Source organism: Manis javanica, chromosome 10, assembly GCF_040802235.1.
Source record: "Manis javanica isolate MJ-LG chromosome 10, MJ_LKY, whole genome shotgun sequence".
In the NCBI taxonomy this organism is placed as follows: domain Eukaryota; kingdom Metazoa; phylum Chordata; class Mammalia; order Pholidota; family Manidae; genus Manis; species Manis javanica.
Genome location: NC_133165.1, coordinates 21,071,625 through 21,083,966, shown reverse-complemented (window position 1 = coordinate 21,083,966; position 12,342 = coordinate 21,071,625).

Below are 12,342 nucleotides of genomic sequence, written 5' to 3'. Positions count from 1 at the left end.
TCCTCCCGGAGCGGGACCGTCACAGAGACGCTGTGGAGCACCAGGCTGGGTGGCCACAGGGAGCCTGGCGCTCCTGCTGTGAGGCTTGTGCTGGGCACCTGGGCCGCTTGCTCAGGAGCCACGCCCTCTCAGCTCTGCTCCCGTGCTGTTCATCCAGCTCCCCTCGTGGGTGGGTGGTGGTTCACGCGCTCTGTTACTGTCCTGTTCCTCTGAGGCTGGCAGCAGCGTCCCTCTCACTTCCGACCTCAGCAGACCGGTGCTCTCCCCTTCCCTCAGCAGGCCAGCCAAGGCTGTCTGTTCTCTTTGCCGCCACTCCTTAGCTGACAAGGCTTTGGCCCTTCAGGGCTTTGCAGGCATCCTGCTGGCCTCTCACTTGGGGTTTCCCGTGGCGGGGTCCCGTCGCTGTGCCACGACGCCCCTGTGTGGTGCCTCTGTTCTCGCTCTGTGGCCTCATTGTTCTTGCCCCCTGGGAAGCCCTCCAGGTCTCTGGCGTCATCCCACCCGTGTGCTTTCCATTTTTTAAGATTCTTTCTGCTTTTTCATTTTGAATTGTTGGTATTGCTGTGTCTTCAAGCCCCCTGACTTTTTCCTACTTAGTATTTAATCTTCCATTAAGATAATCCATGTATGTTTTATTTCAGGCCTTGTAGTTTTCATCCCTATTAAATTTTACTTTGCTCTCTTCTCTTCCATGTCTCTGCTTACCTCCTGAAAATGCGGAATTTAGTCATATTACCCGCTAACATCACTCTCTGCTTATTCCCACATGTGTGTTGGCAGGCTTCTGGACACCTTCACAGCCGCACGAGGCCCCCGAGCTCCCTTCAGGAATATGGTGAAGCTGAAGGGAATGGTGTGGCCTTCTTGGCAGCATGTTTATGGCTGGGCCGTCCTGGCTCCCCGAGGGCAGGGGCTTCCAGTCTGGCTGAGCATCGCCCTTTCTCGTGTCCGGTCCCTGGCCTGGGGCTCCTTGCTCTCCTGATATGCCATCACAGTTCTGCATGCTCAGGGGCCTCCCGGCACACCCCAGTACTGAGAGCTTTGGTTGCCTCGGTCTCCCCGACTCCTGGCTGTGCTGTCTTGACTTTCACGATGGTGAGCCGGGGAGTGGATGGGCCTACCTTGTGGCTCCCACCCTTCTGGGCCCTGCTCTTTGCTGCCTGCTGTTTGTTTTAAGTGGGAGGTTCTGTCCCATCCCTGTTCCTCCATCTCGGCCCGAAGCATCATCATCTGGCTCTGGTGGAAGGAGGGGGGAGGGCATAGCTGCTGGGCCCAGGCACCACGGTCGGGTCCCAGAGGATGTGGCCCTTCTGTTGGGTGTGTGGCACAGGGGGGTCTCCGTCCTGGACCTGTGACTCTGTAGTCTGAGCCCTGGCCCTCGTCTGTCACCACAAGGGCAGGGTGGGTTCTGTCCCTTCGCCCTCCCCTCCTGCACGGCTCCAGGAAACCCACATGGAACCAGCAGAGTGAGGGACCCTCCGGGGTGGGCATCCAGAGCACATTCCACCCCTCGGCCTCAGCTTTCCCTCCAGCAGAATGAGAAGCAGGGCCTCAGAAGAGGCTGTGACAGTGAGCCCGCTGACCTGGGGTTGTCTGTACCTGGAAGTTTACTTGTCTAGCTTCCTTGGGGGCCCCTGTGGAGCACCCCACCCCCATCCCAGTGCATGAGCACCACCTAGCAACTCCCCCAGTGAAGCTGTGGCTGGTCCAAGGATGCCAGCCCATCTCCCTGGTGCTTGTTCATTTGAAGCAGGCCCTGCTGGTAATTATGCCTCTTAATTTAGGAGCATGAGCCTGGGAAACGACTATAAATTTGTGTATTAGCTTCAGAGATTGGCAGGGGGCAGAGTGAGCCCTGTCTTTAGGAGATGAATTTGTAATGAAACAGGGAGACGTTCCAGGATGCAGAGAGGGGCTGCCTGTAGCTGCAGCAGGCTGAGGACCTCACCCCAGGGCATGCGTAGGCCCTGTGGCCCTCGTCCCATCCCCATCACAGGTGTGTGCCTCACACCCAGCTCGCTGTGCATGCAGACAGCTTGCTCAGAAGGTAGTTTTCTTTGGAGCCCTTCCTGCTAGGCCGCAGACTTGCTTTAGGATGGGTTAGAGAACAGGCCTTCCTGGCTAAAGTGAGTCACTGCCATCTTTCTGAAGGCACCATCTAATTAGTCCTGTGTCCTTGTTCTTAAATCAACTACAAACACAGACTTCCTGCGATGAAGTATGAAATAGGCAGTTGCAGACCACAGTATTATGCGTTTCCATTTTCTCTTCCCTTCTCCCTGGCCAGCTAACAGTGGTGCAGAAAAGCTTACATGGGCTGAGGCCACTGGTAAGAGACACCTGGCCCTTTGGCTCTGAGCCAGGGCCTGGCCCAGGACACCCATCCAGCCCCCAGCAGTGTGTGGTAGCTGGAGACAGGAGCCAGTAGAGGGTACGGAGATGAGCAGGTCACACTCAGCAAATGGGTGTGAGTTAGTGTGACCGTGTGGGATCTGCAGGGAGGGGGATCACAGTGGTCTGTGAGGGGCAGGACCTCAGTAAGCCCCGAGCCCCTAGGCCAGGCATTTTAATTTAGGTTTTCTCACTTACTGCACATACCTCAGGGCAGCAAGAGGGTGACATGCTGGCCGGTTTGTCTGCAGCACCAGCAATTTGCCTCAGCTGCCTTTGTGATCTGAGTAGAAGGTTCTGTGGGTGGGGCCACTCTGCCTGCGCTGCAGCAATGGTGCAGCTTCAGGATTAATGGGGTGGGTGGGCTGATATGCAGCTCTGGGGGCACAGCAGGACACCCATGTGGAAGAAGTTGCTCTCAGGGCTGGCTATTTCAGGCACCTCCTTAGTTGGGTTATTTAGTTGTATTTGCTTTATTTTCTTCTTTTATTTGTATTTGGGAAGAGGTTTCTACCTTTCCTTCTACTCTACCATCTTTTTCTCCATCTAGCTCAACAATTCTTTAACCTAACTTCCATTGATCCATTTGGTATCTTTATTTTTACAAACCAGTATCTGATAGTTTTCCATGTCAATTTATTTTTAAAAAATCATTTTGAAAAGAAACCAATTCATAATCTTCTTAAAGTATATGATAAAAGTCATTACTCAGAAAATTGAGGGTACAATTCTTTGTATCTCAAGTATACACAGTAATGATATCTGAACAGACATAATGAGAGTAATTTCACATAAAATGCCTAAAATGGATGAATAATCACAAAATTAAAAGTACATGTGAAACAATAATAACACCTCCAATATTGATAGAGGAAAATATTATGATTATGAACACACAGAAAAATTGGATAAAATTTAATAAATATCTTTGATCCTATTACTGAAGTAATGGCAAATTTATAAATAGAAGGTGTCCAAATAAACATTCAACTAAACATAGAGAAATAATCTATGAAATGACTTGTGTTCACTTAGGAGAGCATAGACTAAAGGACAGAGGTTTTAGATTGCATTATGGATCATGAAGGCTCAAGCTAAAAGTCTCTGGATTAGTAGAAGCATGTGGAATAACACAATCATTGTACAAAGTTTGAATTAGAAAACCATGTTAATTTTCACTGAAAGATTACATATTTCTGCCTGAAAAGTATTGTCTGCTGCTTATAGAGCTGTGGGTCAAGGGAACTATTCCCCAATACATTTGTTAGTCTGTGCCTACATGTAACAAAAATTAGGCTTTTATAGTCCATATTATGTCATAATAATCTAAATTTTTGAATATGAATAATTGAAAAATCCACAGAAATATAATTTCTTGGAAGTTAAGGTATTTACATCAAATTAATTGTTATCTGAAAAATAATAAAATGCAATCATAACAAATTACCTAGAGCACTGAAAAAGCTGTAATCAGAAGGAATTCAGTTACATTAAATATATTCCTTACTTACAAAAGTGTAAACTAGCCATAAAGGGAAGAACTTATACATATCCCAATAAATTTGAAAAAAGAACAAAGAAAAAAAGAAAATGGAAATTATGTAAGTGGAAAATGAAATCAAGAAAATAAGTTAAAGAAATTCAAAAGTCAGTTCTCTGAAAAGTCCCATAACATTGATAAACCCCACCCCAGTAAATGTGATGAGTAAAACCAGAAATGTTCAGTATTTTATTGATTTTGAACATGCAATAACATAGGAAAACAAAATAATCAGGAAAAATATTGGAAGGAATAAATAGAACTATTGCATTTGACTATGAAATCTTATTTTATTAACATTTTGTTTTCTGAAATGGAAATATGTCATATGGATAGCATCTACCATTGTTCACAGGTTAATTGGCAACATTCTCTTCTTAATAGTGAAACATAGTACCATCATTACATTTCTTACAATTACTGATGTATTAAAATTGATGAAATGGAATTTACCTCTCTTTTTTTTTAATCCCTAGATATTCTTAGACATTGAGTGAAAAATCAAGTAACTCCAATGTGAAACCAGTTGAATTAATAAGGGAATTTTATGTTCAAGCCAAAAATGGAAAATATTTAAACATCAGAAGATTAATAGCAATAAGCAACAGGAAATTAATGAGCAAATATTTTCACAGTAATGATAGCCATAAAAATTTAATTACCAAGAGAATAAATTTAACAAAGAAGTAAAGGGTACATATAAACTATAAAATATAAATATTTATTTATTTATTTGCATATTGGCACTGAGCATGTAGTATATTTATGGGAAGCAAATTTTAGTGCAGATTATCTGAAACAAAATCAGAAAGAAGAATGAGTAGCCTGAGACAAAGGAAAAAATAAAAATAACATGTTGATTAAGCAGTCTCACTTATATGTGAAGGTTTGGGTATAAATAAATATATGCATATATTTTGGTGTAAATAAAGCTTTTCTTCAGATATATTTCAATCTATAAAATGATAGAATGTCAAATTTATGTTGCCAAATGAAAAAAAAATAAGTTGCAGTTTCTTTTGCAGATGAACAAATATGAAATCAAAAAGTACAAAAGAGAAAATCTCTTTAAATATGTTAAATGTTACACATATTATACAGTGGAATATTACTGAACCACAAAGAAAAGAGAATCATGCCATTTGCTAAAACATGGCTAGATCTTTAAGGTGCTATGCTAAGTGAATAAGTCAGACAGATTTGGGGTTACAGGGAAGGGGACAAATTGGATTAAGGTGCTCAAAGGGTTTAAAACTTCTGGTTATGAGATAACTAAATACTAAGGGTGTAATACATGGTGACTATACTTAACTATTGTATATTTGGAAGCTGTTAAGAGAGTAACTCCTGAGTTCTCATCACAAGGAAATTTTTTTTTCTCTTGTTTTTGGTATCTATATATGACAGATGTTAACTAAACTTTTGTAACCATGTAACAATACCTGTAAATCATCATGCTCTGCACCTTATACAGTCCTGTATGTGAACTATATCACAATAAAATGAGAAAAAAATCCCATTAAAAAAAAGAAGAGCATTCTAAACCCAAAGCAAGCAAAAGGAAGCGAATAAAAAAAGATTAGAGTTGAAACCAATGAAATAGAAAAGAGAAAAATATTAGAGAAAAATCCACGAAACTAAAGTTGGTTACTTGAAAATGCCAACAAATTGAAAAATAGTAGTTGCATTGAACAAAATAAAAAAGAGAAGATTCAAATTACCAAAATCAGGAAGAAAAGAGGAAACACCACTAACCTTATAATAATAAAAGGAAGTATAAGGAAATACTAAGAACAACTAGAAACCTGTTGGGTAACCTAGATGAAATAAACAAATTACTGCAAAGACACAAACCACCAACTTGACTCAAGAATAAATATAAAATCTTAGCATACTTGTAACAAATAGAGATTGAATTTGTAATTAAAAAGTTCCCATAAAGCAAACTCAAGGTCTAGATGTCTTGTACAATTAATCTTACAAAATGTTCAAAGGATAATTAACACAAGTATTACCATGATCCCAAAACATATACATTGCAGATAAAGAAAACTATGGACCTTAGGAACACATATTCCTTATGAGCACACTTATGAATATCGTCTCTAAAATATTTGCAAACCAAATCCAGCAACATTTTTAAAATGGTTATACATTATATATGATAAAGAGAGATTTATCCCAATGGGGTAGGGATAGAAAGTCAGGGAAGTACGTAGACATCAACTATGTTGATTTATACACCTTAGTTCCTCAAGATTAAGCAGTTGATAGGTTCAAATTCAATTATGGATTGATATTTGTGATAAAGAGTTCCCATGTCAATTCAAAAAAAGAGATGTATCTGAGAAACGTTAAATTGATTTAACAAAAATCAGTGAGTGTATCATGCTATATTAACAGAATTAATAGAATAAAAGACAAAAATCACATGCTTATCTCTAAGGCACAGTAAAAGCATGTGACAAAGTCCAGCTAAAAACAGTTAAAAAACTAGTAGAATCTTCTTCAACTTGAAAAAGAATATCTACAGTTAACCTCATATTTAACAGTGAAAGATTGAATGTTTTCTCTCTAAGATCAGTAACAATAAAAGGATGTCAGTTTTCACCACTTCTAGTCAACATTGTACCAGAGGTTTTGAAAAGTGCAATTAAAGAAAGAAAGAAAAGAAAAAAAGACAGGAGAGGAAGAAGTGAAACTATCTCTACTTGCAAGTGACATGGTCTTGTATGTATAAAATCCACAAAATCCATAAAAAAAAAACAAACAAGTTCAGCAATGTTGCAGATCAGTAACAAAAATTAATTGCATTTATATACTAGCAATTAACAATTTGAAAATAAAATTTAAGAAAACAGTTCCATACACATTACAAAGAATAAAATATTCAGCAATATATGTAACAAAATATGTATAAGATTGATACACTGAAAACTACAGGCATTAATGAAAAAATTGAAGATTTTTTTAAATGGAAAAATACCCTATATACATAGACTGGAAGACTATATAGTTAAGATGCCAAAACTCTGCAAACTAATCTACAGATTTTCTGTAATCCATATGGAAATCTCAACTAATTATTTGTAGAAAGTGGCACACTGACACTATAATTCATATGGAAATGCAAAGGAACCAAAATAAACCAAAAAATCTAAGAAAAGAAAAAATTGGAAGACACACTTCTTGATTTTGAACCTTAGTATAAAACGGCAGCAAGAAAAACTGTATCTTGCATAAGAATACATATATAGTCCAATAGATTAGAGTCAAGGATAAGGGTAAACCTTTACATTTATGGTGAACTGATTTTCAACAAGAGTGCTAAGGTAATCTAATGAGGAAAGAAAAACTTTTCAAAAGATGATGCTGAAGCAACCTCCACATATAAAATCATAAAGGTAGAGCCATATCTCACAATATATACAAAAGTTACCCTCCTACACTGGTGGTGGGAATGTAAATTAGTTCAACCATTGTGGAAAGCAGTATGGAGGTTCCTCAAAACACTAAACATAGAAATACCATTTGACCCAGGAATTCCACTTCTAGGAATCTACCCTAAGAAAACAGAATCACAGATTTAAAAAGACATATGCACCCCTATGTTTATTGCAGCACTATTTACAATAGCCAAGAAATGGAAACAACCGAAGTGTCCACCAGTAGATGAATGGATAAAGAAGAGGTGGTATACATACACAATGGGATATTATTCAGCCATGAGAAGAAAACAAATCCTACCACTTGCAACAACATGGATAGAGCTAGAGGGTATTATAATGCTCAGTGAAATTAGCCACGCAGAGAAAGACAAGTATCAAATGATTTCACTCATCTGTGGAGTATAAGAACAAAGAAAAAACTGAAGGAACAAAACAGCAGCAGACTCACAGAACTCAAGAATGGACTAAAAGTTACCAAAGGGAAAGGGGTTGGGGAGATTGGTGGGAAGCAAGGGAAAAGGGGCATTATGATTAGCACACATAGTGTAGAGAGAGGGGACACAGGAAAGGCAGTATATACAGAGAAGACAAGTAATGATTGTATAGCATCTTACTATGCTGGACAGTGACTGTAATGGGATATGTGGGGGGACTTGATAATAGGGGGAGTCTAGTAACCATAATGTTGTTCAAATAATTGTACATTAACGATACCAAAAAAAAAGTATTACCTATAATGCTTGCAAAATCCAATTATTTTTTGTTACCCTCATTAAGGCAACAGAATTTTTTCTTCTAACTTCCATGCCCTATGACTGCTACACGACCATCTGCAAGCCCCTGCACTACACCTCCATCATGAATGAAAGGGCATGCACCATCTTTGTCCTTTTCTTTTGGCTGCTTGGGTTAATTGTCACATTACCTCTGCTTACCCTGGGAATTCATCTGGATTTCTGTCACTCCAATCTCATTCACCATTTTGGCTGTGACATGTCTCCTCTTTGAAAGATTGTATGTTCAAACACTCCATTTGTAGACCAACTTGCACTAGTCCTGGCTGTGCTGACCCTCATTTTTATATTAGTTTGTGTAGTTGTGTCCTACACATACATCATCAAATCTACTTTTAGATCCCTTCAGCTGAGCAAAGAAAAAGGCTTTCTCCACTTGTTCTCCCCACAGGATTGTAGTTTCTGTCACCTATGGAAGTTGCATCTTAATCTATATAAAACCACTAAAGGAAGGTGTGGCCACGAATAAGGTGGTGTCATTGCTCAGCACCTGTTATCCCTCTGATGAACCCTTTCATTTACACTCTATGGAATAAGCAAGTCAAGCAAGACTTCAAGGACTCAGTAAAAAGGATGGTATTTCTTTCAAGGAATTAGGAAACCAAAAAGACTTTAAAAATTAAAAATACATACATATAAGTATTTCATCTTTTACTATGTGTTCTAATTCAAGAATACTAATTCCTGGTACAGTACTGAAATTTTAATTTGATTAACCAGCAAGGTTTCTTTTCTATTACTCCTAGAACCACACAGTTAAGTAAGCACTATGGCCTTAGTTCAAATAGACGTTCTTTTACAATGGTTAATTTTAATAATTAAGCCTGACTATGATTTCCAGAAAGTCAGACAACACCTCATCATTTTTATGTGTGAAACACTAAAAGGCAGTAACAAAAATATAAGTTGTATTTTCATCCATTCATTTCTTTAAAGTAATAGCTTTCCAAGGCAAAAATGATATGTTTCAGTATTCCTTCCTGGTGTAGCACCCACAGTCTCAACAAGAATCGGTAGATGTAATTTGTTTCTCATTTTTTTGTAAAGCAAACTACCCTGCTACAGACTAAGGTGAAACTATGTTACACTAACGTTCTATTAAAGTGGCTTTTGTTTTAATTTATTTAATTTTTAAATCTTTGGCATTACAGTGCTTAATTTTTTCCAGTATTATTGAATCACAATTGACATATGACATTGTATAAGTCTAAGACATACAACATAATTATTTGATATATGTATATATTGAGCAATGATTACAAAGTTTCATTAACATCCATCACCTTACAGTTACAACTTTTTTTCTTGTAATAACTTTTTAAGATCTACTCTCTTAGCAACTTTCAAATAAACAATACAGTATTTATAATTATAGTGACCATGCTGTACTTTACATGTCTAGAACTTATTTATCTCATAACTGGAAATTTATACCTTTTGACTACATTTGCCCATTTACCCCATCCCACCTCCTGCCTCTGCCAATCACCAATCTGTTCTCTGTTCCTACGCATTTGACTTTTCTAGATCCCACATATAAGTAATTATGATATTTGTCTTTTTGTGACTTATGACACAGCATAATGCCCTTCAGATGATTCCACTTTGTCAAAAATGGCAAAATTTCCTTCTTTTTTAAGGCTGAATAATATATTTTTTAAATCAGTAAATTTAACCCAATCCAATGTTCCCTCTCATTTTATCCTTATTCCAAAACTCTTATGACCCAGTTCCATAGATATTCTTCAGGTTTCACAGAAAGTTGGTATAAATTAGCTGTCTTGAAATTCTTTTGGTGTGTAGGGTATATCCTTCCAGGTCATATTGTCTACTCAATGCTTGGAGTCTGAGCTTCAGTGTGGTTATTGGACTCCAAGCAATGGCATTCTCCTGCAATGTAACTACCTGAAGTTAGGTCATTGTAGGTTCATCAAGCAAAAAGAGATCAAAATCTTGAGGCAGGATATAAGTGTCTGCTTCTCTGGGACTTCAGTGGAATCTACCCATTTATTGTGTCCTCTAGGAACCCCTGGAGGTGGTGAATTCAATTTACATTGAAATTAATTCACCCACAAAATTAGACTTGGGCTGCTTTCAAGAAGTCCTGTAGGTACAGAAGATACTTATTTCTTTTAGGGAAGTCTCATAGTTTTCTGACTACTTTATCATAACTTAAGATGGGAATTTAAAATACTGAAGTAGTCACTTTTCTTTTTCCAAGTTCTCCAGATACTTAGAAATAACCAACCGAACTTACAGTTTTTATATTCCTCATTTTCCACTAAAATATTCCATGAAAGTAGCTACTCAGTAAAAGCAAACCATAAGGGCAGCACACATTCAAGGACTAACAAAACCAACATTCTCACAGGAAGGATGAAAAACATGAGGGATATTTCTGCAAATTAATGTTTAATGTGTGCTTGACTCATATCTAAGCTAGACTGCAAGATCTTAGGAGGCATCTCACCTCCTGAAGGCCTTCCCTGATATTCCTGCCATGAACACTTACCCCAAATAATAATCAATTCCTATTGGGTAGCAAAGAGTGCTACTCATTTCACAAGGCAAAAGACTAAACATACAATGCTGCCTAACAAAAGAAGACAAAATTCAATCATAACCAAAGAAAAGAAAAGTTCATAGGAATATTTAGAATAAGCAAAGCAGCAAGGTTATTAGTCACCCTAATTTCAAAAATCTAGAACTTTATCTTTTAATGTGAAGAAAAGGCCTTAGGAAGATAATAGTCTCAACTTGGAATGGAGTAACAGGGAGTGTATATGTCTTCCCAAGCGTAAACCACCAAAACTTCAAGCAAATCATATGAAACCACTGTTTTCCAAATAGTTGACATCAGGCAATGAAGGACAATGATAACTTAGAGATGATTACTTTGAGCTTACCTCCTAGAAACAGTGCAGGTACGGGTTTCCATCAGTCTGCTAAAGTGGAGAAGGTGTAGCTGGTAGTACAGGAGGCTGAAGTTCACAAGAATGAATACTAAGAGGTGGGAGAGGCATACAGAGAGATACGGGTGACCTATAGACAGCCCGTCATGAGCATTCAACTGAGCATATACATGAAGGAAATTACCTGACTGAGGTAAGAATCACCCCGAAAGACTGCAAAGAACAATATCCCAAGCTCACACAAGAATGGAAATGGTGCCTATTCACAACAAACAGTATTTAAAATATCATAATTTACTACATATAATTAGATTTGCCTCAGTTTGGGGGAAGGAAACCATTAGGCTAAACACCGCTCTGGTCAGTCTAACAGACTAACACAGAACCTGAAAGGACAAAACTGTTTCCAAGTGATACAAATGATACCACATACCAACTGAAACCAGATACCTTGTAAAGAATCTTTACAAGAATACAAATACATCCAAACTTCAAAAGGTGAATTCATAATACTGGACATAATGAAAATTCACCAGACATGCAAAGAAACAGGAAAAGACAACCTATAATGAGAAGAACAATAAATACAAATAGACCCAAAAATGGCACAGATAAAACTAAAATAAAATACAGATAAAAATTGTCTCCAGTTTAAAAAAAAATAATACTAAAGTGGCATTCAGAAAATAATAAAATATAGTTAAAACATTAATTGTAACTGTACTTCCTATGTTGAAAGACAAGAAAGATTGAACCTGTCAAGAAAAAACATAAAAATTATCATAAAGTTGCAAATCAAAATTATAGAGATGAAAACTACAGCATATGAGAAAAATATAGATTGAATAGTTTTAATATCGGTTAGATAGTTTAGAACAAACATTTACTTAACTGGAAGAAATAGCAGTAAAATTTCTTTCTATAAAACATACAAAGAAAAAACTTCAAAAAAATTTAAGAAAGCATCAAAGAATTCTAAGGCAAATTCAAGAGTCCTGATATATAATATAATTAGGGTATCCTTAAAAAAGGAGGAGTGACAGAAAAAGTATATGAAGAAATTAGTGAATATATTTCAAATATGATAAAATTTAAAAAGTAGAAAATATAAACCCACTGGTTGCAGATGCTCAACAGACACTAACTACAACAAACATGAAGGAACAATTTTTAAAAATTACTTAAAACTAGTTTTGAAGAGAAAATCTTAAAAGTTGCCAGAGAAAATAAAATCTTATTACATAAAAAGAAGAAAA